We start from the raw sequence: 25,542 nt of genomic DNA, 5'->3' as shown, positions 1-25,542 counted from the left end.
ATCACAGTGCCATCCGTTTTGTTACTAAAGCACCTTATACCACCCACCACTGCGACCTGTATGCTCTAGTCGGCTGGTCCTCGTTACATATTCGTCGCCAGACCCACTTGCTCCAGGTCATCTACAAGTCCGTGCTAGGTAAAGCTCCGCCTTATCTCATTTCACTGGTCACTATGGCAACACCCACCCGTAGCACACGCTCCAGCAGGTGTATCTCACTGATCATCCCTAAAGCCAACACCTCATTTGGCCGCCTTTCCTTCCAGTTCTCTGCTGCCTGTGACTGGAACGAATTGCAAAAATCGCTGAAGTTGGAGACTTTTATCTCCCTCACCAACTTTAAACATCTGCTATCTGAGCAGCTAACCGATCGCTGCAGCTATACATAGTCCATCGGTAAATAGCCCACCCAATTTACCAACCTCATCCCCATACTGTTTTTATTTATTTACTTTTCTGCTCTTTTGCACACCAGTATCTCTACCTGCACATGACCATCTGATCATTTATCACTCCAGTGTTAATCTTCTAAATAGTAATTATTCGCCTACCTCCTCATGCCTTTTGCACACAATGTATATAGACTTTTTTTTTTCTTATTTTCTACTGTGTTATTGACTTGTTTATGGTTTACTCCATGTATAACTCTGTGTTGTTGTCTGTTCACACTGCTATGCTTTATCTTGGCCAGGTCGCAGTTGTAAATGAGAACTTGTTCTCAACTAGCCTACCTGGTTAAATAAAGGTGAAATAAAAAATAAAAAAAACCTTTACCATACCCTTACCATGCCTTTACCATGCCATTACCTTGCCTTTTCCATGCCTTCACCATGCCCTTTCAATGCCTTTACCATACCCTTACTATTTACCATACCTTTACCTTGCCCTTACCTTGCCTTTTCCATACCTTTACCATGTCTATACCATGTGCTTACTATTCCTTTACCATACCTTTACCATGTCTATACCATGTGTTTACTATTCCTTTACCATGCCTTTACCATGTCTTTACCATGCCTTTTCCATGCCTTTACCATGTCTTTACCATGCCTTCACCATGCCCTTACCATACCTTTACTATTTACCATACCTTTACCATTCCCTTACCTTGCCTTTTCCATACCTTCACCATGCCCTTACCATGTCTTTACCATGTCTATACCATGTCTTTACCATGTCTATACCATGCCCTTACCATACCTTTACTATTTACCATACCTTTACCATTCCCTTACTATGCCTTCTCCATGTCTATACCATGCCCTTACCATACCTTTACTATTTACCATACCTTTACCATTCCCTTACTATGCCTTCTCCATGCCTTTACCATACCTTTACCATGCCTTCACCATGCCTTCTCCATGCCTTTACCATACCTTTACCATGCCTTCACCATGCCCTTACTATGCCTTTACCATGCCTTCACGATGCCCTTACTATGCCTTTACCATGCCTTCACGATGCCCTTACTATGCCTTTACCATGCCTTCTCCATGCCCTTACTATGCCTTTACCATGCCTTCACCATGCCCTTACTATGCCTTTACCATGCCTTCTCCATGCCTTTACCATGCCTTCTCCATGCCTTTACCATACCTTTACCATGCCTTCACCATGCCCTTACTATGCCTTTAACATACCCTTACTATGCCTTTTCCATGCCTTCACCATGCCCTTTCAATGCCTTTACCATACCATACCTTTACCATGCCTTCACCATGCCCTTACTATTTACCATACCTTTACCATGCCTTCACCATACCCTTACTATTTACCATACCTTTACCATGCCTTCACCATGCCCTTACTATGCCTTTAACATACCCTTACTATGCCTTTTCCATGCCTTCACCATGCCCTTTCAATGCCTTTACATGCCTTTACCACGCCCTTACAATGCCTTTACCATACCTTTACCATGCCCTTACCTTGCCTTTTCCATGCCTTTACCATGCCCTTACAATGCCTTTACCATACCTTTACCATGCCCTTACCTTGCCTTTACCATACCTTTACCATGCCCTTACCTTGCCTTTTCCATGCCTTTACCATGCCCTTACCATGCATTTACCATGTCTATACCATGTGCTTACTATTCCTTCACCATGCCTTCTCCATGCCTTTACCATACCTTTACCATGCCTTCACCATGCCCTTACTATGCCTTTACCATGCCTTCACGATGCCCTTACTATGCCTTTACCATGCCTTCACGATGCCCTTACTATGCCTTTACCATGCCTTCTCCATGCCCTTACTATGCCTTCACCATGCCCTTACTATGCCTTTACCATGCCTTCTCCATGCCTTTACCATACCTTTACCATGCCTTCACCATGCCCTTACTATGCCTTTAACATACCCTTACTATGCCTTTTCCATGCCTTCACCATGCCCTTTCAATGCCTTTACCATACCATACCTTTACCATGCCTTCACCATGCCCTTACTATTTACCATGCCTTTACCATGCCTTCACCATACCCTTACTATTTACCATACCTTTACCATGCCTTCACCATGCCCTTACTATGCCTTTAACATACCCTTACTATGCCTTTTCCATGCCTTCACCATGCCCTTTCAATGCCTTTACATGCCTTTACCACGCCCTTACAATGCCTTTACCATACCTTTACCATGCCCTTACCTTGCCTTTTCCATGCCTTTACCATGCCCTTACAATGCCTTTACCATACCTTTACCATGCCCTTACCTTGCCTTTACCATACCTTTACCATGCCCTTACCTTGCCTTTTCCATGCCTTTACCATGCCCTTACCATGCATTTACCATGTCTATACCATGTGCTTACTATTCCTTTACCATGCCTTTACCTTGCCCTTACTATGCCTTTAACATACCCTTACTATGCCTTTTCCATGCCTTCACCATGCCCTTTCAATGCCTTTACCATACCATACCTTTACCATGCCCTTACTATTTACCATACCTTTACCATGCCTTCACCATGCCCTTACTATGCCTTTAACATACCCTTACTATTTACCATACCTTTACCATGCCTTCACCATGCCCTTACTATTTACCATACCTTCACCATGCCCTTACTATTTACCATACCTTTACCATGCCTTCACCATGCCCTTACTATGCCTTCACCATACCCTTACTATTTACCATACCTTTACCATGCCCTTAACTTGCCTTTTCCATGCCGTTACCATGCCCTTACAATGCCTTTACCATACCTTTACCTTGCCTTTTCCATGCCTTTACCATACCTTTACCATGCCCTTACCTTGCCTTTTCCATGCCTTTACCATGCCCTTACAATGCCTTTACCATACCTTTACCATGCCCTTACCTTGCCTTTACCATACCTTTACCATGCCCTTACCTTGCCTTTTCCATGCCTTTACCATGCCCTTACCATGCATTTACCATGTCTATACCATGTGCTTACTATTCCTTTACCATGCCTTTACCTTGTCTTTACCATGCCTTTACCATACATTTACCATGTGAGCCCTGCCTATGGGCACTAGCACATGCAGCTCTACCCATATCCCGCTGTTGCCAAGGTGATGTCACAGAGCAAAGAAAGGTCTATGTTTATCTTACTGCCTCTCTCTCTCTCTCTCTCCCTCTCAATCCATCCATCCATCTCTCTCTCTCTCTCTCTCTCTCTCTCTCTCTCTCTCTCTCTCTTTTTCTCAATCTTTCCGACACACACATATATCCTCTAACTGGGCAGTCAGATATATTTTCAAACAATGCTCAAGTGTCCTTAATGAGGCAATCTAGCCGTCCCTGCATAACCATTACAGTTAGTGTCGTGATTAGCCTGGAGCCCTTTAGTCAGCACATCCATCCCTGAACCCACACCCCCACCCACACCCACACACACACACACACACAAAACACACACACACGCACACACACACACACACACACACACACACACACACACACCACACACACACACACACACACACACACACCCATTGTCCTCTTCTTTAGCCCAAGTCTTATCTACTAAATTCTGCCCCTCTCTCCTGGAGATGTGTTATCTGTCCCCTGGTGGCCTAGTGTCCCAGTGTCCCTGTGTCAGTGTCAGGTAGGGAGAGACGTGGCCTGGGTGACCCAGCAGTGCATAATGAGACATGTGACTCAGGTTCCTCAGCCCCTCAGAAGCAGCTTTGTCAGGACGGTGTGTCTCTCTGTTGGCAGCCTGGCAGGGGAGGCCTGTAATGTCAAGTGTCATTGCAGGCGTCGTCACCGAGGGTCCACGAGGTCGCGCTGCCTCTCTGCACCACACCGCAACGCAGGCAAGCCTGTCACATTGTGCTTCACTGCTCTCCTACACCCTGTATTACAGTTGGAGCTCTCGGGTCAGGGTGTGGTGGTCAGTCTGTATTCTGTTGGCAGCCCCTCTATCCCCTGCTGTGCCCACCCCCCACCCCTTCTTCCCATCACTGTGCCCTCTGTCCACTGGTAGACAGTGCTACAGGATTCGGGCCCAGTGATCTGGAGAAAGGCCTTTTAATTGGCTATGTTCTCATTAGCAGCAGTATGGGAGTGATCCAGGCATCTGTCTCCCCTGCTTAGCCCCCAGTCAGACCCTCATCACCTCAGGGGGCTCCGTCCGGCAGGACCCTCTCTGCCTGCTCAACAGCCTCATTATGTCCTTTGGTTAGTCCATACTAGCACACTCTGAAGCCCCCAGATACTTATCTCTACGCCTAGATCTGTAGTGGAGTCATTAAAGGTGAGCCATGTGGAGTGTAGTAGCCTTCCTACTCCCACACTTCTCTCGCTCTCTCTCTCTATTTCTCTATTTCTCTATTTCTCTCTCTCTCTTTCTCAATTCAATTCAATTTAAGGGCTTTATTGGCATGGGAAACACATGTCAACATTGCCCAAGCAAGTGAAATGGATAAACAAAAGTAAATCCTACACTCACACAAGTTCCAAAAGAATGAAGACATGTCAAATGTCATATTGTGTCTATAAACACACTGCCGTGATGGCACACTGTGGGATTTCACCCAATAGATATGGGAGTTTATCAAAATTGCATTTGTTTTCAAATTCTTTGTGAGTCTGTGTAATCTGAGGGACAAGTCTCTAATATGGTCATACATTTGGCAGGAGGTTAGGAAGTATCACGCCCTGACCTTAGAGATCCTTTTAATTCTCTATTTGGTTAGGTCAGGGTGTGACTATGGTGGGTAATCTATGTTTTCTATTTCTTTGTTGGCCGGGTATGGTTCCCAATCAGAGGCAGCTGTCTATCGTTGTCTCTGATCATACTTAGGCAGCTTTTTTCCACCTGTAGTTTGTGGGATCTTGTTTTTTGGTATTGTGCTGTTTAGCCCTTCTAGACGTTACGTTTCGTATTTGTTGTTTTGTCGGTGTTCATTTAATAAATTAAAATGTACGCCTACCACGATGCACCTTGGTCCGATCCTTCCATCGACAAACGTAACAGGAAGCACAACTCAGATTCCAGCTAATCTTGTGGGCGGTGTGCACATAGCCTGTCTTCTCTTGAGAGCCAGGTCTCTCCTTCTCAGTAGCAAGGCTATGCTCCATGAGTCTGTACATAGTCAAAGATTTCCTTAGTTTTGGGTCAGTCACAGTGGTCAGGTATTCTGCCACTGTATACTCTCTGTTTAGGGCCACATAGCATTGTAGTTTGCAATTTTTTTGTTGTACATTTGTTCCAATGTGTCAAGTAATTATCTTTTTGTTTTCTCATAATTTGGTTGGGTCTAAACGTGATTCTCTCCACTTATTACAAGGGCTCAATAGCTATCCTTCAGAGAGCAAGACTCTCTTTCTCTCTCCACTTACTACAAGGGCTCAATAGCTATCCTTCAGAGAGCAAGACTCTCTCTCTCTCCACTTACTACAAGGGCTCAATAGCTATCCTTCAGAGGGAAAGACTCTCTCTCTCTCTCCACTTACTACAAGGGCTCAATAGCTATCCTTCAGAGAGCAAGACTCTCTCTCTCTCTCTCTCTCTCTCTCTCTCTCTCTCTCCACTTACTACAAGGGCTCAATAGCCATCCTTCAGAGAGCAAGACTCTCTCTCTCTATCTCCACTTACTACAAGGGCTCAATTAGCTATCATTCAGAGAGCAAGACTCTCTCTCTCTCCACTTACTACAAGGGCTCAATAGCTATCCTTCAGAGAGCAAGACTCTCTCTCTCTATCTCCACTTACTACAAGGGCTCAATTAGCTATCATTCAGAGAGCAAGACTCTCTCTCTCTCCACTTACTACAAGGGCTCAATAGCTATCCTTCAGAGAGCAAGACTCTCTCTCTCTCCACTTACTAGAAGGGCTCAATAGCTATCCTTCAGAGAGCAAGACTATCTCTCTCTCCACTTACTACAAGGGCTCAATAGCTATCCTTCAGAGAGCAAGACTATCTCTCTCTCTCTCTTCCGCCCGTCATTCTCTTTTTCTGTCTCACACACAAACACACTTCTCCAACACACGCATGGCCTTTGATTTGACTGTTTCATATCATGCACATTAGATGCAGCGTAGGTTTTTCTATTACATTTGACATGGTTTTAGGGTTGCACAACATAGATAATGGAGAGAGAGAGATAGTAAGGGAGGGAGGGAGGAGAGCAGGGGTAAAGAAGACAGAAATGGAGTGAGAGAAGGGATGCTGGAATGTGATAAAGGATGCTGTGATAAGCACTGTGACTGAGCCTGGAGAGGAGAGCTGAATAAACAGAGGGATGGAGAGGAGAGAGAGAGAGAGGAGGGGGGAGGGATGGAGAGGAGAGAGGGAGAGGAGGGGGAGGGATGGAGAGGAGAGAGGGAGAGGAGGGGGGAGGGATGGAGAGGAAAGAAGAGAGGGAGAGGAGGGGGAGGGATGGAGAGGAGAGAGGGAGAGGAGGGATGGAAAGGAGAGAAGTAGAGGAGGGGGAGGGATGTAGAGGAGAGGGGGAGAGGAGGGGGAGGGATGGAGGGGAGAGGAGGGGGAGGGATGGAGAGGAGAGAGGGAGAGGAGGGGGAGGGGTGGAGAGGAGAGAGGGAGAGGAGGGGGAAGAATGGAGAGAAGAGAAGGAGAGGAGGGATGGAGAGGAGAGAGGGAGAGGAGGGGGAGTGATGGAGAGGAGAAACAGAGAGGATGCCACGCTCCGAAGATACAGGGAGAGAACGGGTGACAGCCCCACAGGGAGAGAACGGGAGACAAACCCACAGGGAGAGAAGGGGAGACAGACCCACAGGGAGAGAACGGGAGACAGCCCCACAGGGAGAGAACAGGAGACAGCCCCACAAGGAGAGAATGGGAGACAGCCCGACAAGGAGATAATGGGAGACAGCCCCACAAGGAGGAAATGGGAGACAGCCCGACAAGGAGAGAACAGGAGACAGCCCCACAAGGAGAGAAGAGGAGACAGCCCCACAAGGAGAGAATGGGAGACAGCCCGACAAGGAGAGAATGGGAGACAGCCCCACAAGGAGGAAATGGGAGACAGCCCCACAAGGAGAGAACAGGAGACAGCCCCACAAGGAGAGAACGGGAGACAGCCCCACAAGGGGAGAATGGGAGACAGCCCCACAGGGAGAAAACGAGAGACAGACCCACAGGGAGAGAACGGGAGACAGACCCACAGGGAGAGAATGGGAGACAGCCCCACAGGGAGAGAACAGGAGACATCCCCACAGGGAGAGAACAGGAGACAGCCCCACAGGGGGAGAACGGGAGACAGCCCCACAGGGAGAGAACGGGAGACAGCCCCACAGGGAGAGAACGGGAGACAGACCCACAGGGAGAGAACGGGAGACAGACCCACAGGGAGAGAACGGGAGACAGCCCCACAAGGAGAGAATAGGAGACAGACCCACAGGGAGAGAACAGGAGACAGACCCACAGGGAGAGAACAGGAGACAAACCCACAGGGAGAGAACGGGAGACAGACCCACAGGGAGAGAACGGGAGACAGCCCCACAAGGAATAGGAGAGAGAGGAGAGGAGGAGAGGAGAGAGGGAGAGGAGGGATGAAGGGATGGAGAGGAGAGAGGGAGAGAAGGGGGAGGTATGGAGAGAAGAGAGGGAGAGGAGGGATGAGAGGAGAGAGGGAGAGGAGGGGGAGTGATGGAGAGGAGAAACAGAGAGGATGCCTCGCTCCGAATGTACAGGGAGAGAACGGGAGACAAACCCACAAGGAATAGGAGAGAGAGGAGAGGAGGAGAGGAGAGAGGGAGAGGAGGGATGAAGGGATGGAGAGGAGAGAGGGAGAGAAGGGGGAGGTATGGAGAGAAGAGAGGGAGAGGAGGGATGAGAGGAGAGAGGGAGAGGAGGGGGAGTGATGGAGAGGAGAAACAGAGAGGATGCCTCGCTCCGAATGTACAGGGAGAGAACGGGAGACAAACCCACAGGGAGAGAACAGGAGACAGCCCCACAAGAAGAGAACGGGAGACAGCCCCACAGGAAGAGAACAGGAGACAGCCCCACAGGAAGAGAACAGGAGACAGCCCCACAGGAAAAGAAAGGGAGACAGACCCAGAGGGAGAGAACGGGAGACAAACCCTCAGGGAGAGAACGGGAGACTGACCCACAAGGAGAGAACGGGAGAAGGCCCCACAGGGAGAGAACGGGAGACAGACCCAGAGGGAGAGAACAGGAGACAGGCCCACAGGGAGAGAACAGGAGACAGACCCACAGGTAGAGAACGGGAGACAGCCCCACAAGGAGAGAAAGGGAGACAGACCCAGAGGGAGAGAACGGGAGACAGCCCCACAGGGAGAGAACGGGAGACAGCCCCACAAGGAGAGAACGGGAGACAGCCCCACAAGGAGAGAACGGGAGACAGCCCCAGAGGGAGAGAACGGGAGACATCCCCACAGGGAGAGAATGAGAGACAGCCCCACAAGGAGAGAACAGGAGACAGCCCCACAGGGAGAGAACGGGAGACAGCCCCACAGGGAGAGAATAGGAGACAAACCCACAGGGAGAGAACGGGAGACAGACCCACAGGGAGAGAACGGGAGACAGCCCCACAAGGAATAGGAGAGAGAGGAGAGGAGGAGAGGAGAGAGGGAGAGGAGGGATGAAGGGATGGAGAGGAGAGAGGGAGAGAAGGGGGAGGTATGGAGAGAAGAGAGGGAGAGGAGGGATGAGAGGAGAGAGGGAGAGGAGGGGGAGTGATGGAGAGGAGAAACAGAGAGGATGCCTCGCTCCGAATGTACAGGGAGAGAACGGGAGACAAACCCACAGGGAGAGAACAGGAGACAGCCCCACAGGAAGAGAACGGGAGACAGCCCCACAGGAAGAGAACAGGAGACAGCCCCACAGGAAGAGAACAGGAGACAACCCCACAGGAAGAGAACAGGAGACAGCCCCACAGGAAGAGAAAGGGAGACAGACCCAGAGGGAGAGAACGGGAGACAAACCCTCAGGGAGAGAACGGGAGACTGACCCACAAGGAGAGAACGGGAGAAGGCCCCACAGGGAGAGAACGGGAGACAGACCCAGAGGGAGAGAACAGGAGACAGGCCCACAGGGAGAGAACAGGAGACCGACCCACAGGTAGAGAACGGGAGACAGCCCCACAAGGAGAGAAAGGGAGACAGACCCAGAGGGAGAGAACGGGAGACAGCCCCACAGGGAGAGAACGGGAGACAGCCCCACAAGGAGAGAACGGGAGACAGCCCCAGAGGGAGAGAACGGGAGACAGCCCCACAGGGAGAGAACGGGAGACAGCGCCACAGAGAGAGAACAGGAGACAGCGCCACAGAGAGAGAACGGGAGACAGCCCCACAGGGAGAGAACGGGAGACAGCCCCACAGGGAGAGAAAGGGAGACAGCCCCACAGGGAGAGAACAGGAGACATACCCACAGGGAGAGAACAGGAGACAGACCCAGAGGGAGAGAACGGGAGACAGCCCCACAGGGAGAGAGCGGGAGACTGACCCACAAGGAGAGAACGGGAGACAGCCCCACAAGGAATAGGAGAGAGAGAGGAGAGAGAACATGAGCCAGCCCACAAGGAGAGAAAAGGAGACAGCCCCACAAGGAGAGAACAGGAGACAGACCCACAGGGAGAGAACAGGAGACATCCCCACAAGGAGAGAACAGGAGACAGACCCACAGGGAGAGAACAGGAGACAGACCCACAAGGAGAGAACAGGAGACAGCCCCACAGGGAGAGAACGGGAGACAGACCCACAGGGAGAGAACAGGAGACATCCCCACAAGGAGAGAACAGGAGACAGACCCACAGGGAGAGAACAGGATACAGACTCACAGGGAGAGAACAGGAGACAGCCCCACAGGGAGAGAACGGGAGACAGACCCACAGGGAGAGAACAGGAGACAGACCCACAGGGAGAGAACAGGAGACAGACCCACAGAGAGAGAACGGGAGACAGCCCCACAAGGAGAGAACAGGAGACAGCCCCACAAGGAGAGAACAGGAGACAAACCCACAGGGAGAGAACAGGAGACAGCCCCTACAGAGGGAGGAGAGAGATGAGGGCAGAGGAAGAGGGTGGCAAATTAGGGGCACAGTAGTTATCCTTAAAGACTTGGAGAAAGAAAAAGAGGGAGCATAGTTTCATTGAGGGCCAATATATTTATCCTCTACTTTCATGGGCAATTATGGGCAATAATAGGCAAATATATATTTGCAGATACATGATAATGAGGTGTCAGGAGGGAGGATGAACGCTGTTGAAACATCCTAGACATTACAAATCCTACATGCTCACACATATACTTCCAAAACATACACCCTCTCAAGTACACAGATACACACACGCTCACGCAGGAATGTTTAATGGATATTATGGGTATGCAGAGACACACCCATCCATTCAAATTGCTTTAAATCCCAACTTCAGATCAGGATTGCAGAAGTGGCTTGTTTACTATTGAGAATTTCAGTCAACACTCTCACTATCAGCTTGCTGAATCATGCTTCCTAATGCCTGAGTAAACCAGTAGAGAGCCTAATGCAATTACTGTAAGCTGGCTCTGTGCACGCATCAGAATCATTAAAAGGTCAAAGAGGACTCAGTATGCCATTCATTTCTCATCTGTATGTATTAGTTGTTCATTCGCTTGGTGGGTAGAGAGTTGTTGTGGAAGGCGGGTCGATAAACCATTTTGTTTTCTTGTTTATTTGTCCTTGTAAGGCACACAGTACTCTTGCTACGTTAGCACCATGAATATGTACAAACACACACACACGCACACACGCACACGCACACGCACACGCACACACGCACACGCACATGCACACACACACACACACACACACACGCACAAACATCACTTGCTCACTTGCACAGAGAGTGGAAAAACAAAGTGGATTTTACTGGAGTAAAATGTCAGGGTTTTTTACATTGAGAGATTTGAGAGAGGTAAGAGTGTGTGTGTGTGCGTGTTAGTGAGAGAGGTAAGACTGTGTGTGTGTGTGTGTGTGTGTGTGTGTGTGTGTGTGTGTGTGTGTGTGTGTGTGTGTGTTTGTTAGTGAGAGAGGTAAGACAGGTGTGTGTGAGTGTTAGAGGTAAGTCAGGTGTGCGTGTGTTTGTGTGTGTGTTAGTGAGAGAGGTAAGATATACATGTCTGTGAGTGTGTTAGTGAGAGAGGTAAGACAGGTGTGTGCATATTAGTGAGAGAGGTAAAACAGGTTTGTGTATATTAGTGAGAGAGGCAAGACAGGTGTGTGTGAGTGTGTTAGTGAGAGAGGTAAGACAGGTGTGTGTGTGTGAGTGTGTGTTAGTGAGAGAGGTAAGACAGGTGTGTGTATATTAGTGAGAGAGGTAAGACAGGTGTGATTGTTAGTAAGAGAGGTAAGACAGGTGTGAGTGTGTTAGTGAGAGCAGTAAGACAGGTGTGTGTGTTAATGAGAGAGGTAAGACAGGTGTGTGTGTTGGTGAGAGAGGTAAGACAGGTGTGTGTGTTAGTGAGAGAGGTAAGACAGGTGTGTGGGTTAGTGAGAGCAGTAAGACAGGTGTGTGGGTTAGTTAGAGCGGTAAGACAGGTGTGTGTGTTAGTGAGAGAGGTAAGACAGGTGTGTGTGTTAGTGAGAGAGGTAAGTCAGGTGTGTGGGTTAGTGAGAGAGGTAAGACAGGTGTGTGTGTATGAGTGTGAGAGGTAAGTCAGGTGTGTGTGTTGGTGAGAGAGGTAAGACAGGTGTGTGAATTAGTTAGAGAGGTAAGACAGGTGGTGTGGGTTAGTGAGAGAGGTAAGACAGGTGTCTGGGTTAGTTAGAGAGGTAAGACAGGTGTGTGGGTTAGTTAGAGAAGTAAGACAGGTGTGTGAGTTAGTTAGAGAGGTAAGACAGGTGTGTGTGTTAGTGAGAGAGGTAAGACAGGTGTCTGGGTTAGTTAGAGAGGTAAGACAGGTGTGTGGGTTAGTTAGAGAAGTAATACAGGTGTGTGTGGGTTAGTGAGAGAGGTAAGACAGGTGTGTGTGTTAGTGAGAGAGGTAAGACAGGTGTGTGTGTTAGTGAGAGAGGTAAGACAGGTGTGTGGGTTAGTTAGAGAGGTAAGACAGGTGTGTGGGTTAGTGAGAGAGGTAAGGCAGGTTTGTGTGTGTCTGCTTTGTTAGTAATTGATCCTCTCTTGGGACCACTGCTGCCAGGTTAACACCTTGTGTCACCCTGTGGGAAATAGTGTGTACCGCTCTGTCACCAGGCATGGCACTACCATAGCGACCGATTGGTCTCTCCCTGGTCTGGTCTCATCAGTTCCTTCCTGCTCTTCATCAGAACCCCTCCTCAGGATTAACAACACTCATCCTGACACGTTCATTAAACAGCGTCATAATCTCACATGGACCATTGGGCAGAGCAGAGCACTGTTGATGGGCCTGAGAAGTAAATACACACACACGCACACACGCACACGCACAAACGCACACAAATGCACACACACACTGGGCTTTGTTCAGTCAGGTCTCTGTGTTAAGCCGTGGGAGTGTGTTTAAACACTCAGACCCAGTGGTGTTAATTACGCACACACTCTTCTCTCTCCTAGTTCTGATTGGTTGGGTTGATAGGGGTCATTGTGATGAAATAGGCTAGAGAACAACCCCCAAGTGTCTCCTACACACAACACTTTTATTGAAGGGAATGACTGGAGCATAGAGAGATGGGGGTATCTTTACTATTCCTGTGGTAGATATAGATTCAAAGCTTTATTAAATCAAAGGACTGCATCACATATAGAGAGGAGAGAGAAAGACAGGACAGGAGGTGAGGATGAGGGAGGGGGTGAGAGAGGTGAGGATGAAGGAGGGGAAGAGAGAGGTGAGGATGAATGAGGGGAGAGAGAGGTGAAGATGAGGGAGGGGAAGAGGGAGAGAGGTGAGGATGAAGGAGAGAGAGAGAGAGAGGTGAGGATGAAAGAGGGGGAGAGGGAGAGAGGTGAGGATGAAGGAGGGGGAGAGAGAGAGAGAGGTGAGGATGAAGGAGAGGGAGAAGGAGAGAGAGAGAGGTGAGGATGAAGGAGGGGGAGAGGGAGAGAGAGAGGTGAGGATGAAGGAGGGGGGAGAGAGAGAGGTGAGGATGAAGGAGAGGGAGAGGGAGAAAGATGAGGATGAAGGAGGGGAAGAGAGAGAGAGAGAGGTGAGGATGAAGGAGAGGGAGAGAGAGGTGAGGATGAAGGAGAGGGAGAGGGAGAGAGATGAGGATGAAGGAGGGGAAGAGAGAGGTGAGGATGAGGGAGAGGGAGAGAGAGAGAGATGAGGATTAGGGAGGGGAAGAGAGAGAGGTGAGGATGAGGGAGGGGAAGAGAGATGAGGATGAAGGAGAGGGAGAGAGAGAGAGAGAGAGAGAGAGAGAGAGAGAGAGAGAGAGAGAGAGGGGTGAGGATGAGGGAGGGAGAGAAGGGGAGAGACAGAGAGAGATGAGAGAGGCGGGGTATAGGCAGATGGCAAGATGAAGGGAGGGAGAAGAGGAGGATGAGGACAGGTTGGGCAGAGCTGGTGGGGAGCGGAAGTGTTGCTGGGGCAACAGGAGAGACGATGAGGTGGGACATGTCAGTGGAGTGTCAATAATATGTGGCCTGGCTGGCTGACAGGACACACACAGACATACTGTATACGGTACACGAGTACAAAGACCCAGTGTCTTTAGTTCGTCAGCCAATCCATAAAGTGATATCAGAATATAGTAATACCATATATTCTCTTCCTGTGATTTATCCTGCTCTGCTAGCTTGGCAGAGCTACTGAGATGTACATAATGTGAGAGATGAGCGAGAAGGAGAGAGATGGACAACAAGGGACACGCAAGTAGACAGAAAGGCACAGAGACAATGTTAGGAACTGGCAGCCTTTCTCATCCAGCTCACCCACTGGGGTTTGCTCACACACTGTCTCTCTCTCTCTCTCTCTCTCTCTCTGTCTCTCTCCTTTCTCCCTCACTTCCCACCTTCTCTTTTTCTTATCTTTCTCTCTCCCCCTCTCTGAGTCTCAGTCAGTGTCTGAGGTGTAGAAAGTGGGGTGGGAGAAGACAGAGCGGGTTGGAGGGATGAAATGAGCAGAAGAGAGGGAGAGAGGGCTCACAGGTGTGCAGATGGAGAATGTTGAGGAACACTCAGGTGGGCAATACGTATCCTCTTCCCCTCCTCCCTCTGTTTGTCTGTCCTTTCCTCTTGTCCTTCCCATTCCTCCACTTTCAATTATGCTCAACACATTTGTTCTGTCTTTCTCTCCTGTTCTCTCCATCTCTTCGCCGTTGTGTCTTTGTGTGCTGTTTAAAGTGTGTGTGTTTGCTAGCAGGGCTCTGGTATTTAGTCCTGTAAAGCGGGAGCGTTTGGGGACTGTGTCTCTGTCTCAGCCTGCTGTCTGTCTGTCAATGCAGTCACGTAGCTCAGCCTGCTGACACTTTTCTAAGGCTGCTTTTCTAAGGCTGCTCTTCCAGTTTACAGTTTACTGCTGCTGGTTCGGTCATGGAAATATGCTTGTGAGGCGTTTCAGATGTGCCTTCTGTCTCTTTGGCCATTGTGTTTTGAGAGTGTGTGTTTACGTGTGTGTGTGTGTGTGTGTGCGTGTGTGTGTAAAGAGCTTGTATTACAGCATGCAAATGCATGTGTGTTAACATAAAGCTAACTTGTGTGCGTCTGTGTTACCTGAGCGAGACCATGCCCATGTGTTTACCATGCCTTTACCATGTCTATACCATGTGTTTACTATTCCTTTACCATGTCTATACCATGTGTTTACTATTCCTTTACCATGCCTTTACCATGCCTTTACCATGTGAGCCCTGCCTATGGGCACTAGCAGCTCTACCCATATCCCACTGTTGCCAAGGTGATGTCACAGAGCAAAGAAAGGTCTATGTTTATCTTACTGCCTCTCTCTCTCTCTCTCTCTCTCTCTCTCTCTCTCTCTCCATCTCTCTCTCTCTCTCCATCTCTCTCTCTCTCTCCATCTCTCTCTCTCTCTCCCTCTCCCTCTCTCTCTTTCTCTCTCGCTCTCTCTCTCTCTCTCTCTCTCTTTTTCACACTCTCTACCTCCATCGTCTGAGCTGCTATCATTGCCATTGGAACACATTACTTAGACAGGTGGTGGGTCCATCCAGTGTGGTATAGTTCATCATTATCCTCCTGTAATGGCCCTATCCTCCAGGCTCAGTAATGGACAGTACGGTGAAGCCCATCCACTCATCTGAGGCTTGATGGTGATGTCACACCTGCACAGGTTGCACATAAAGCCAGTCAGGCATGGAGGAGCAGGAGCAGCATCTGGACTGCCTGGAGGTAGCTGCCTGACAACCTGTCTGTTTGTCTGTCTGTGTATCTGTCTGTGTGTAGATGAGCTGGTTAGTCTAGACATCCAGTATTATTGAGCTACAATGCTGTGAGTACTGAAGAGCAGGCATAACGGAATATTTCAAAGTAGTGTTCTTCTGCATTTTAGTGGTAGTGTGTGTGTGTGTGTGTGCGAGTGAAACACACACACACACACACACACACAAACGCACGAAGGGTGGCAGTGTCTCTCTCTGGCTTTCATTAGCCCCCTCTGTGTTCTGAGGCAATGGAGGTAAACACCTCTCCTCCCTTCCTCTGTCTCCCCTTCAACTCTCATCTCTGTGTGCAATGAATCGCAAAGCAGAAGTGTGTGTGTGTGTGTGTGTGTGTGTGTGTGTGTGGGTAGTGATCCTTGAAATAACACTTGGCCTCCCCTTCCCTTCGTCTTTCTCTTGCTGTTCCTTCTTGAAAATAATGATTTTCTGTTAATTAGTCAGGTGAACCTCTGGAGTTTAACCAACTATTTCTTCATTCCTCTGGTTATATTTCCTCACTGAATAGAAATAACAGGCGTAGAAAGGGATGGGGTGTGTGTCAATGATCGAAAGGATCAATAACAGGTGGATAAAAGTGTCACGGTGCTCACAAACACGGCACGGGCACGGGCACGCGCACCACACCCACACACACACACACACACACACACACACACACACACACACACACACACACACACACACACACCACACAGGGTTGGGGATTAGACAAAAGGTGGGCACTCTTCGCAACAGTGATTTTCCCATCATCAACAATACACACCCACGCTCCTCTCTCTCCTCAGAAAGGGTAGAGAGGAAGAGAGAATGGATGTATATATACATCTCACTATAACAGAGAGTTATAGTGAGAGAAAGAGAGACGGGGAGAAATAGTGAGATGTGAAGTGAGCTGAAATAGCTCCTGAGAACATTTACTGTATTAAAACAAGGTCAGTACTGGGAGTGGGCTGGGTCAGTACTGCATAGACAGACTGTGTGTAATAGTGGACTGGGTCAGTACTGTATAGACAGACTGTGTGTAGGAGTGGGCTGGGTCAGTACTGCATAGACAGACTGTGTGTAATAGTGGACTGGGTCAGTACTGTATAGACAGACTTTGAGTAGGACTCAACTGGGTCAGTGCTGTATAGACAGACTGTGTGTAGGAGTGGGCTGGGTCAGTACTGCATAGACATACTGTGTGTAATAGTGGACTGGGTCAGTACTGTATAGACAGACTGTGTGTAGGAGTGGGCTGGGTCAGTACTGCATAGACAGACTGTGTGTAATAGTGGACTGGGTCAGTACTGTATAGACAGACTTTGAGTAGGACTCAACTGGGTCAGTGCTGTATAGACAGACTCTGTGTAATAGTGGGCTGGGTCAGTACTGTATAGACAGGCTGTGTGTAGGAGTGGACTGGGTCAGTATTGTATAAACAGACTGTGTGTAGCAGTGGACTGGGTCAGTACTGTATAGACAGACTGTGTGTAGGACTGGATTGGGTCAGTACTGTATAGACAGACTGTGTGTGTAAGACTGGACTGGGTCAGTACTGTATAGACAGACTGTGTGTAGGAGTGGACTGGTTCAGTACTGTATAGACAGGCTGTGTGTAGGAGTGGACTGGTTCAGTACTGTATAGACAGGCTGTGTGTAGGAGAGGACTGGGTCAGTACTGTATAGACAGACTGTGTGTGTAGGAGTGGACTGGGTCAGAACTGTATAGACAGACTGTGTATAGGAGTGGACTGGGTCAGTACTGTATAGACAGACTCTGTGTAGGAGTGGACTGGGTCAGAACTGTATAGACAGACAGTGTTTGTGTGTATGACTGTACTGGGTCAGTACTGTATAGACAGACTGTGTGTGTGTGTAGGACAGGACTGGGTTAGTACTGTATAGACAGACTATGTGTAGGAGTGGACTGGGCCAGTACTGTATAGACAGACTGTGTAGAAGTGGACTGGGTCAGTACTGTATAGACAGACTGTTTATAGGAGTGGACTGGGTCAGTTCTGTATAGACAGACTGTGTGTAGGAGTGGACTGGGTGAGTGCTGTATAGACAGACTGTGTGTAGGAGTGGACTGGGTCAGTACTGTATAGACAGACTGTGTTTGGGAGTGGGCTGGGTCAGTACTGTATAGACAGGCTGTGTGTAGGAGTGGACTGGTTCAGTACTGTATAGACAGGCTGTGTGTAGGAGAGGACTGGGTCAGTACTGTATAGACAGACTGTGTGTGTAGGAGTGGACTGGGTCAGAACTGTATAGACAGACTGTGTCGGAGTGGACTGGGTCAGTACTGTACAGACAGACTGTGTATAGGAGTGGACTGGGTCAGTACTGTATAGACAGACTCTGTGTAGGAGTGGACTGGGTCAGAACTGTATAGACAGACAGTGTTTGTGTGTATGACTGTACTGGGTCAGTACTGTATAGACAGACTCTGTTTAGGTCGTGGCTGGGTCAGAACTGTATAGACAGACTGTGTTTGTGTGTATGACTGTACTGGGTCAGTACTTTATAGACAGACTATGTTTAGGACGTGGCTGGGTCAGTACTGTATAGACAGACTGTGTGTGTGTGTAGGACTGGACTGGGTTAGTACTGTATAGACAGACTGTGTGTAGGAATGGACTGGGCCAGTACTGTACAGACAGAGTGTGTAGGACTGGACTGGGTCAGTACTGTATAGACAGACTGTGTGTGTAGGAGTGGACTGGGTCAGTACTGTATAGACAGACTGTGTGTAGGAGTGGACTGGGTCAGTACTGTATAGACAGACTGTGTGTGTAGGAGTGGACTGGGTCAGTACTGTATAGACAGACTGTGTGTAGGAGTGGATTGCGTCAGTACTGTATAGACAGACTGTGTGTAGGAGTGGACTGGGTCAGTACTGTATAGACAGACTGTGTTTGGGAGTGGGATGGGTCAGTACTGTATAGACAGACTGTGTGTAGGAGTGGACTGGGTCAGGACTGTATAGACAGATTGTGTGTAGGAGTGGACTGGGTCAGTACAGTATAGACAGGCTGTGTGTAGGAGTGGGCTGGGTCAGAACTGTATAGACAGATTGTGTGTATAGGAGTGGACTGGGTCAGAACTGTATAGACAGACTGTGTTTGTGTGTATGACTGTACTGGGTCAGTACTTTATTGTCAGACTGTGTGTATGACTGTCCTGGGTCAGTACTGTATAGACAGACTCTGTGTAGGAGTGGGCTGGGTCAGAACTGTATAGACAGATTGTGTGTATAGGAGTGGACTGGGTCAGAACTGTATAGACAGACTGTGTTTGTGTGTATGACTGTACTGGGTCAGTACTTTATTGTCAGACTGTGTGTATGACTGTCCTGGGTCAGTGCTATATAGACAGACTGTGTGTAGGAATGGACTGGGTCAGTGCTGTATAGACAGACTGTGTTTTTGTGTATGACTGTACTGGGTCAGTACTTTATTGTCAGAATGTGTGTATGACTGTCCTGGGTCAGTGCTATATAGACAGATTGTGTGTAGGAGTGGACTGGGTCAATGCTGTATAGACAGACTGTGTGTAGGAGTGGACTGGGTCAGTACTGTATAGACAGGCTGTGTGTAGGAGTGGGCTGGGTCCGAACTGTATAGACAGATTGTGTGTAGGAGTGGACTCAGTCAGTACTGTATAGACATACAGTGTGTAGGAGTGTACTGGGTCCGAACTGTATAGACAGATTGTGTGTATAGGAGTGGACTGAGTCAGAACTGTATAGACAGATTGTGTGTATAGGAGTGGACTGGGTCTGAACTGTGTAGACAGACTCTGTGTAGGAGTGGGCTGGATCAGTACTGTATAGACAGGCTGTGTGTAGGAGTGGGCTGGGTCCGAACTGTATAGACAGATTGTGTGTAGGAGTGGACTCAGTCAGTACTGTATAGACAGACAGTGTGTAGGAGTGGACTGGGTCCGAACTGTATAGACAGATTGTGTGTATAGGAGTGGACTGGGTCAGAACTGTGTAGACAGACTGTGTGTAGGAGTGGGCTGGGTGAGTGCTGTATAGACAAACTGTTTCTAGGAGTGGACTGGGCCAGTACTGTATAGACAAACTGTGTTTAGGAGTGGACTGGGTCAGAACTGTGTAGACAGACTGTGTGTAGGAGTGGGCTGGATCAGTACTGTATAGACAGGCTGTGTGTAGGAGTGGACTGGGTCAGTTCTGTATAGACAGACTGTTTATAGGAGTGGACTGGGTCACTTCTGTATAGACAGACTGTGTGAAGGAGTGGACTAGGTCAGAACTTTTCAGACTGACTGTGTGTAGGAGTGGACTGGGTCTGTGCTGTATAAACAGACTGTTTATAGGAGTGGATTGGGTCAGTTTTGTATAGACAGACTGTGTGTAGGAGTGGACTGGGTCAGTTCTGTATAGACAGACTGTTTATAGGAGTGGACTGGGTCACTTCTGTATAGACAGACTGTGTGTAGGAGTGGACTGGGTCAGTTCTGTATAGACAGACTGTGTGAAGGAGTGGACTGGGTCAGTTCTGTATAGACAGACTGTGTGAAGGAGTGGACTGGGTCAGTACTGTATAGACAGACTGTGTGTAGGAGTGGACTGGGTCAGTTCTGTATAGACAGACTGTGTGAAGGAGTGGACTGGGTCAGTTCTGTATAGACAGACTGTGTGAAGGAGTGGACTGGGTCAGTACTGTATAGACAGACTGTGTGTTACCACTGAGAGGATGGAAGGTGAGAGGAAAGATATGACGGACATGAAGGAAGAGCTCATTTCCTCGTTGGAAAGGACTTTCTGAACAGAGGAGTCGGCTAGTACATCTCTTAATTAGGACATGTGTGGTGTGTGAGCAAAGGATCAGAAAGAGAGGAGAGGAGAGGTGAGGAGAGGAGAGGAGAGGTGAGGAGAGGAGAGGAGAGGTGAGGAGAGGAGAGGAGAGGAGAGGAGAGGAGAGGAGAGGAGAGGAGAGGAGAGGAGAGGAGAGGAGAGGAGAGGAGAGGAGAGGAGAGGAGAGGAGAGGAGAGGAGAGGAGAGGATAGGAGAGGAGAAGATGAGGGGTGTGTCAGAACTGTATAGACAGACTGTGTAGACATTTGGGTAGAGAGTTGGGTTTTGGTGAGGAAACTTAATGATGAGATGTCTATTAGCAGTTTAAAGAGTGTCTTTAGCAGTATGAGGTTGTTTTATGGGTGTATGTGGAGGGGAGGTGAGGTGCTGATTGAGATTTTTGTCCGACCCCTTTCCTGCTATTCCCTGAGTTTGATGACAGCTTCATGCCCTGTTGATCTACAATCTACAACCTGCTACCATGGGGTGTTCCAGAGGTAGGGGATCGCCTGAGGGATAGGGGTGGGGGAGGGTGTATGTGTGTGTGTGTGTGGGGGGGGGGGGGGGGGGGGGGGGGGGGGGGCAGCAAGTGATTGACAAGCTTTTAAGTGAAGGAGTGAAAATACCCAGAAGCACCCGATGATGCATGAAGATGTTATTCAATCAGAACTCACAGAACACGGGAGAAAGCAACATACAGTCCCTGTTGGGTTGGGGAGAGGAGGTGGGTGGAGCGGAAGGGAACAAGATTTAGAAAAGTGCTTTTAAAGGACAGTGGCAAAGTAGAGATGGGATACAAAAGAAGAGCAGGATGGATAGAAACATAGCAGCTATTTCAGTGCACTTCATACATACAGTAAATCCAAGTGAGGAAGAAACAGAACAGTTGCATGGAGGAAGGTAGAGAACAGAGAAAGCAGATGGACGAGTGACAGTGTGAGGGGGAGGCAGTAAGGTAAAGCAGGAGGTTTGTTTTTCGGAGGAGTCAGAAGGCTACTTCCCTACGGTCATATACTGTAGTTTAGATGAATGTTCCCCTGTCACGTCCCAGGCCACCACCTGTCAAACACACTGTCCCAGTTACATACAGTATATCACCTCCAGCCCACTCACAACACTAATGAGACTGTGACAAATTCTTGTAGAGGGACCCCCTCCCTCCCTCCCTCTGTCTCTCCCTCTTTCTCTCTCTCTAGTCTCTTCTCTCTAATAACTAATCTGTCCTCTCACCCTAATGCCCACTCCTGCTTTCTGGGTCTCATTTGTATTGTCTTGTTCCTGTCTTTTTCCACTGCCTGTATGACTTCCTCTGACCCTGCCTCCCGCTGCCCCACTTATTCCTCTCCTCCTCTCGCCCCCTTCTCTCGCCCCCTCTCTCTCACCTGCTTTCAACACACAACTTTAGCTTGTGTCCATTATGTATGCCTCTTTCTCTTTCACCCTCTTGTTTCTAACCTTCTCCCTCTTACCCCTCTCTCTCATTCTCAGTGTGCCTCTCTCCCCTTTAAGTTTCTATCACTCTCCCTCTCTCTATCTCTCTCTCTCTCTCACCCTCCATTTCTCTCACTCGCTTCCCCCCTTCCTCCATGTCTCTCTCTCCTTTCTCTCACCCCCCTACCCCCATGTCTCTCTCTCCTTTCTCTCACCCCACTACCCCCATGTCTCTCTCTCCTTTCTCTCACCCCCTTCCTCCATGTCTCTCTCTCCTTTCTCTCACCCCCCTACCCCCATGTCTCTCTCTCCTTTCTCTCACCCCACTACCCCCATGTCTCTCTCTCCTTTCTCTCACCCCCTTCCTCCATGTCTCTCTCTCCTTTCTCTCACCCCCCTACCCCCATGTCTCTCTCTCCTTTCTCTCACCCCCCTACCCCATGTCTCTCTCTCCTTTCTCTCACCCCCCTACCCCCATGTCTCTCTCTCCTTTCTCTCACCCCCCTACCCCCATCTCTCTCTCTCTCCTTTCTCTCACCCCCCTACCCCCATGTCTCTCTCTCTCTCTCTCTCTCTCTCTCTCTATGTGGTAGTGACTCAGTGCTCTAGCTGCTAGCTGGATTAGCCCCTGGCTCTGCTGTCGGCTGCTCCAGAATCTTACAGCTTCAGCCTCGGACAGCAGGATAGTTCAAGAGAGAGGGATGGGTGGAGGGAGCTTTAAGCATTTCTCTGGTCTTCTGCTTGAGGAATTATGGGAACAAGATGCACCGTTTTTCCTCTCAAAGCAATATCCTTTGCTATTCTATTTACTCCAAAAGTGTGCCAATGCTATTTTGCTAAAGCTATGCAGGTGTCATGTTCATCATGGCATAAAATACATTCTGAAGCACATAGTTGGGAGAGGAACATTTCCTCTCCCCTCCCCAGCAGTAGACCATGGTTGTTTCCCCCAGAGAGAAAGCCCTCACATGGGTCTGATGGTCAGCCTGGCTCCCTGTCGACTCCCAGGGTACACAGCCAATCAGATCACCCCGAGGAAACGTCAGGAAATGTCAGGTTCTGTGGGGTACTGTGGTAAATGTTAGAGTCCTCCATGTGAGACTGAAACGCTAGCGTGTCTGCCTCAAAGGCCATACCATCCAGTTTAGGTCCATTATACTGTAGGAAGTGAGGGAGGGAGGGAAACAGATAGACAGACAGACAGAGATAGAGAATGACAGATACATGAGACAGTTGAATTACTGAAGCTGAAATGCGACACTATATAAAGAACATTTGTAATCTTTGAGTGTATGAGTGTGTGATGGGTGTGTGTGTGTGTGCGCATGTGCGTGTGTGTGTGTGTGTTTGGCCAGAATACTCAATACGATTCCCAGACATCAGTAAAAGCGTGTAAGCAGTCAAAACTAATCACCACTTCACAGTATTCATTTCAACTTCTATCTGCTTGCCTGATTGATTGTGAGAGCTTTAATTTTGTGGAGGGAAGAATGGAGGTGAGGTGACTGCTGTACCCTGCTGTAGTAAGCCTCTGTGCAATTATTAATTTCTCCCACCTAGACAGAGTACTCTCCTCCATTTGGGAACAGACTGATAGATCAGAAGTAGGCTGCGATGGCGACAGGGCAGTTCAGGGACTGCTTTCTGTTTGACTCGCATCAAGTATGATTTATATTGACCTTTCAACAAAAAGACATCCAAGGAGAGAAATACTTTTTGAGAAAGGACTATTTGGACTGACAAATGGTGTATCTTGTTACACTATTTGCAGGGTATGGTATTAATGGTATAGTATTGACTAAGGGTATGGTATTAACTGAGGGTATAGTATTAACTAAGGGTATAGTATTAACTAAGGGTATAGTATTAACTAAGGGTATGGTATTAACTAGGGGTATGGTATTAACTAAGGGTATAGTATTAACTAAGGGTATGGTATTAACGAATGGTACTAAGGGCGTGGTATTAACTAAGGGTATGGTATTAACTAGGGGTATAGTATTAACTAAGGGCATGGTATTAACTGAGGGTATAGTATTAACTAAGGGTATGGTATTAACTAGGGGTATGGTATTAACTAAGGGTATGGTATTAACTAAGGGTACTAAGGGTGTGGTATTAACTAAAGGTATAGTATTGACTAAGGGTATGGTATTAACTAAGGGTATAGTATTAACTAAGGGTATGGTATTAACTAAGGGTACTAAGGGTGTGGTATTAACTAAAGGTATAGTATTGACTAAGGGTATGGTATTAACAAAGGGTATGGTATTAACTAGGGGTATGGTATTAACTAAGGGTATGGCATTAACTAAGGGTATGGTATTAACTAGGGGTATGGTATTAACTAAGGGTATGGTATTAACTAAGGGTATGGTATTAACTAAGGGTATGGTATTAACTAATGGTACTAAGGGCGTGGTATTAACTAAGGGTATGGTATTACCTAGGGGTATGGTATTAACTAAGGGTATAGTATTAACTGAGGGAAAAGTATTAACTAAGGGTATGGTATTAACTAGGGGTATGGTATTTACTAAGGGTATAGTATTAACTGAGGGTACAGTATTAACTAAGGGTATGGTATTAACTAAGGGTATGGCATTAACTAAGGGTATGGTATTAACTAGGGGTATGGTATTAACTAAGGGTATGGTATTAACTAAGGGTATGGTATTAACTAAGGGTATGGTATTAACTACGGGTACTAAGGTTGTGGTATTAACTAAGGGTATAGTATTAACTGAGGGTATAGTATTAACTGAGGGTATGGTATTAACTAAGGGTATGGTATTAACTAAGGGTATAGTATTAACTGAGGGTATGGTATTAACTAAGGGTATGGTATTAACTAAGGGTATGGTATTATCTAAGGGTGAGGTATTAACTACGGGTACTAAGGGTATAGTATTGACTAAGGGTATAGTATTAACTAAGGGTATGGTATTAACTAAGGGTATGGTATTAACTAAGGGTATGGTATTAACTAAGGGTACTAAGGGTGTGATATTAACTAAGGGTATGGTATTAACTAAGGGTATAGTATTAACTAAGGGTATGGTATTATCTAAGGGTATGGTATTAACTAAAGGTATAGTATTGACTAAGGGTATGGTATTAACTAAGGGTATGGTATTAACTAAGGGTATGGTATTAACTACGGGTACTAAGGGTATAGTATTAACTAAGGGTATGGTATTATCTAAGGGTATGGTATTAACTAAAGGTATAGTATTGACTAAGGGTATGGTATTAACTAAGGGTATGGTATTAACTAAGGGTATGGTATTAACTACGGGTACTAAGGGTATAGTATTGACTAAGGGTATAGTATTGACTAAGGGTATGGTATTAACTAAGGGTATGGCATTAACTAAGGGTATGGTATTAACTAGGGGTATGGTATTAACTAAGGGTATGGTATTAACTAAGGGTATGGTATTAACTGAGGGTATAGTATTAACTAAGGGTATGGTATTAACTAAGGGTATGGTATTAACTACGGGTACTAAGGTTGTGGTATTAACTAAGGGTATAGTATT

Source organism: Oncorhynchus mykiss, chromosome 12 (assembly GCF_057628025.1).
Source record: "Oncorhynchus mykiss isolate SJ-2025 chromosome 12, ASM5762802v1, whole genome shotgun sequence".
Classification (NCBI taxonomy): Eukaryota; Metazoa; Chordata; class Actinopteri; order Salmoniformes; family Salmonidae; genus Oncorhynchus; species Oncorhynchus mykiss.
The sequence above is the reverse complement of the archived record's forward strand: the minus strand, read 5'-3'. Positions refer to the sequence as shown.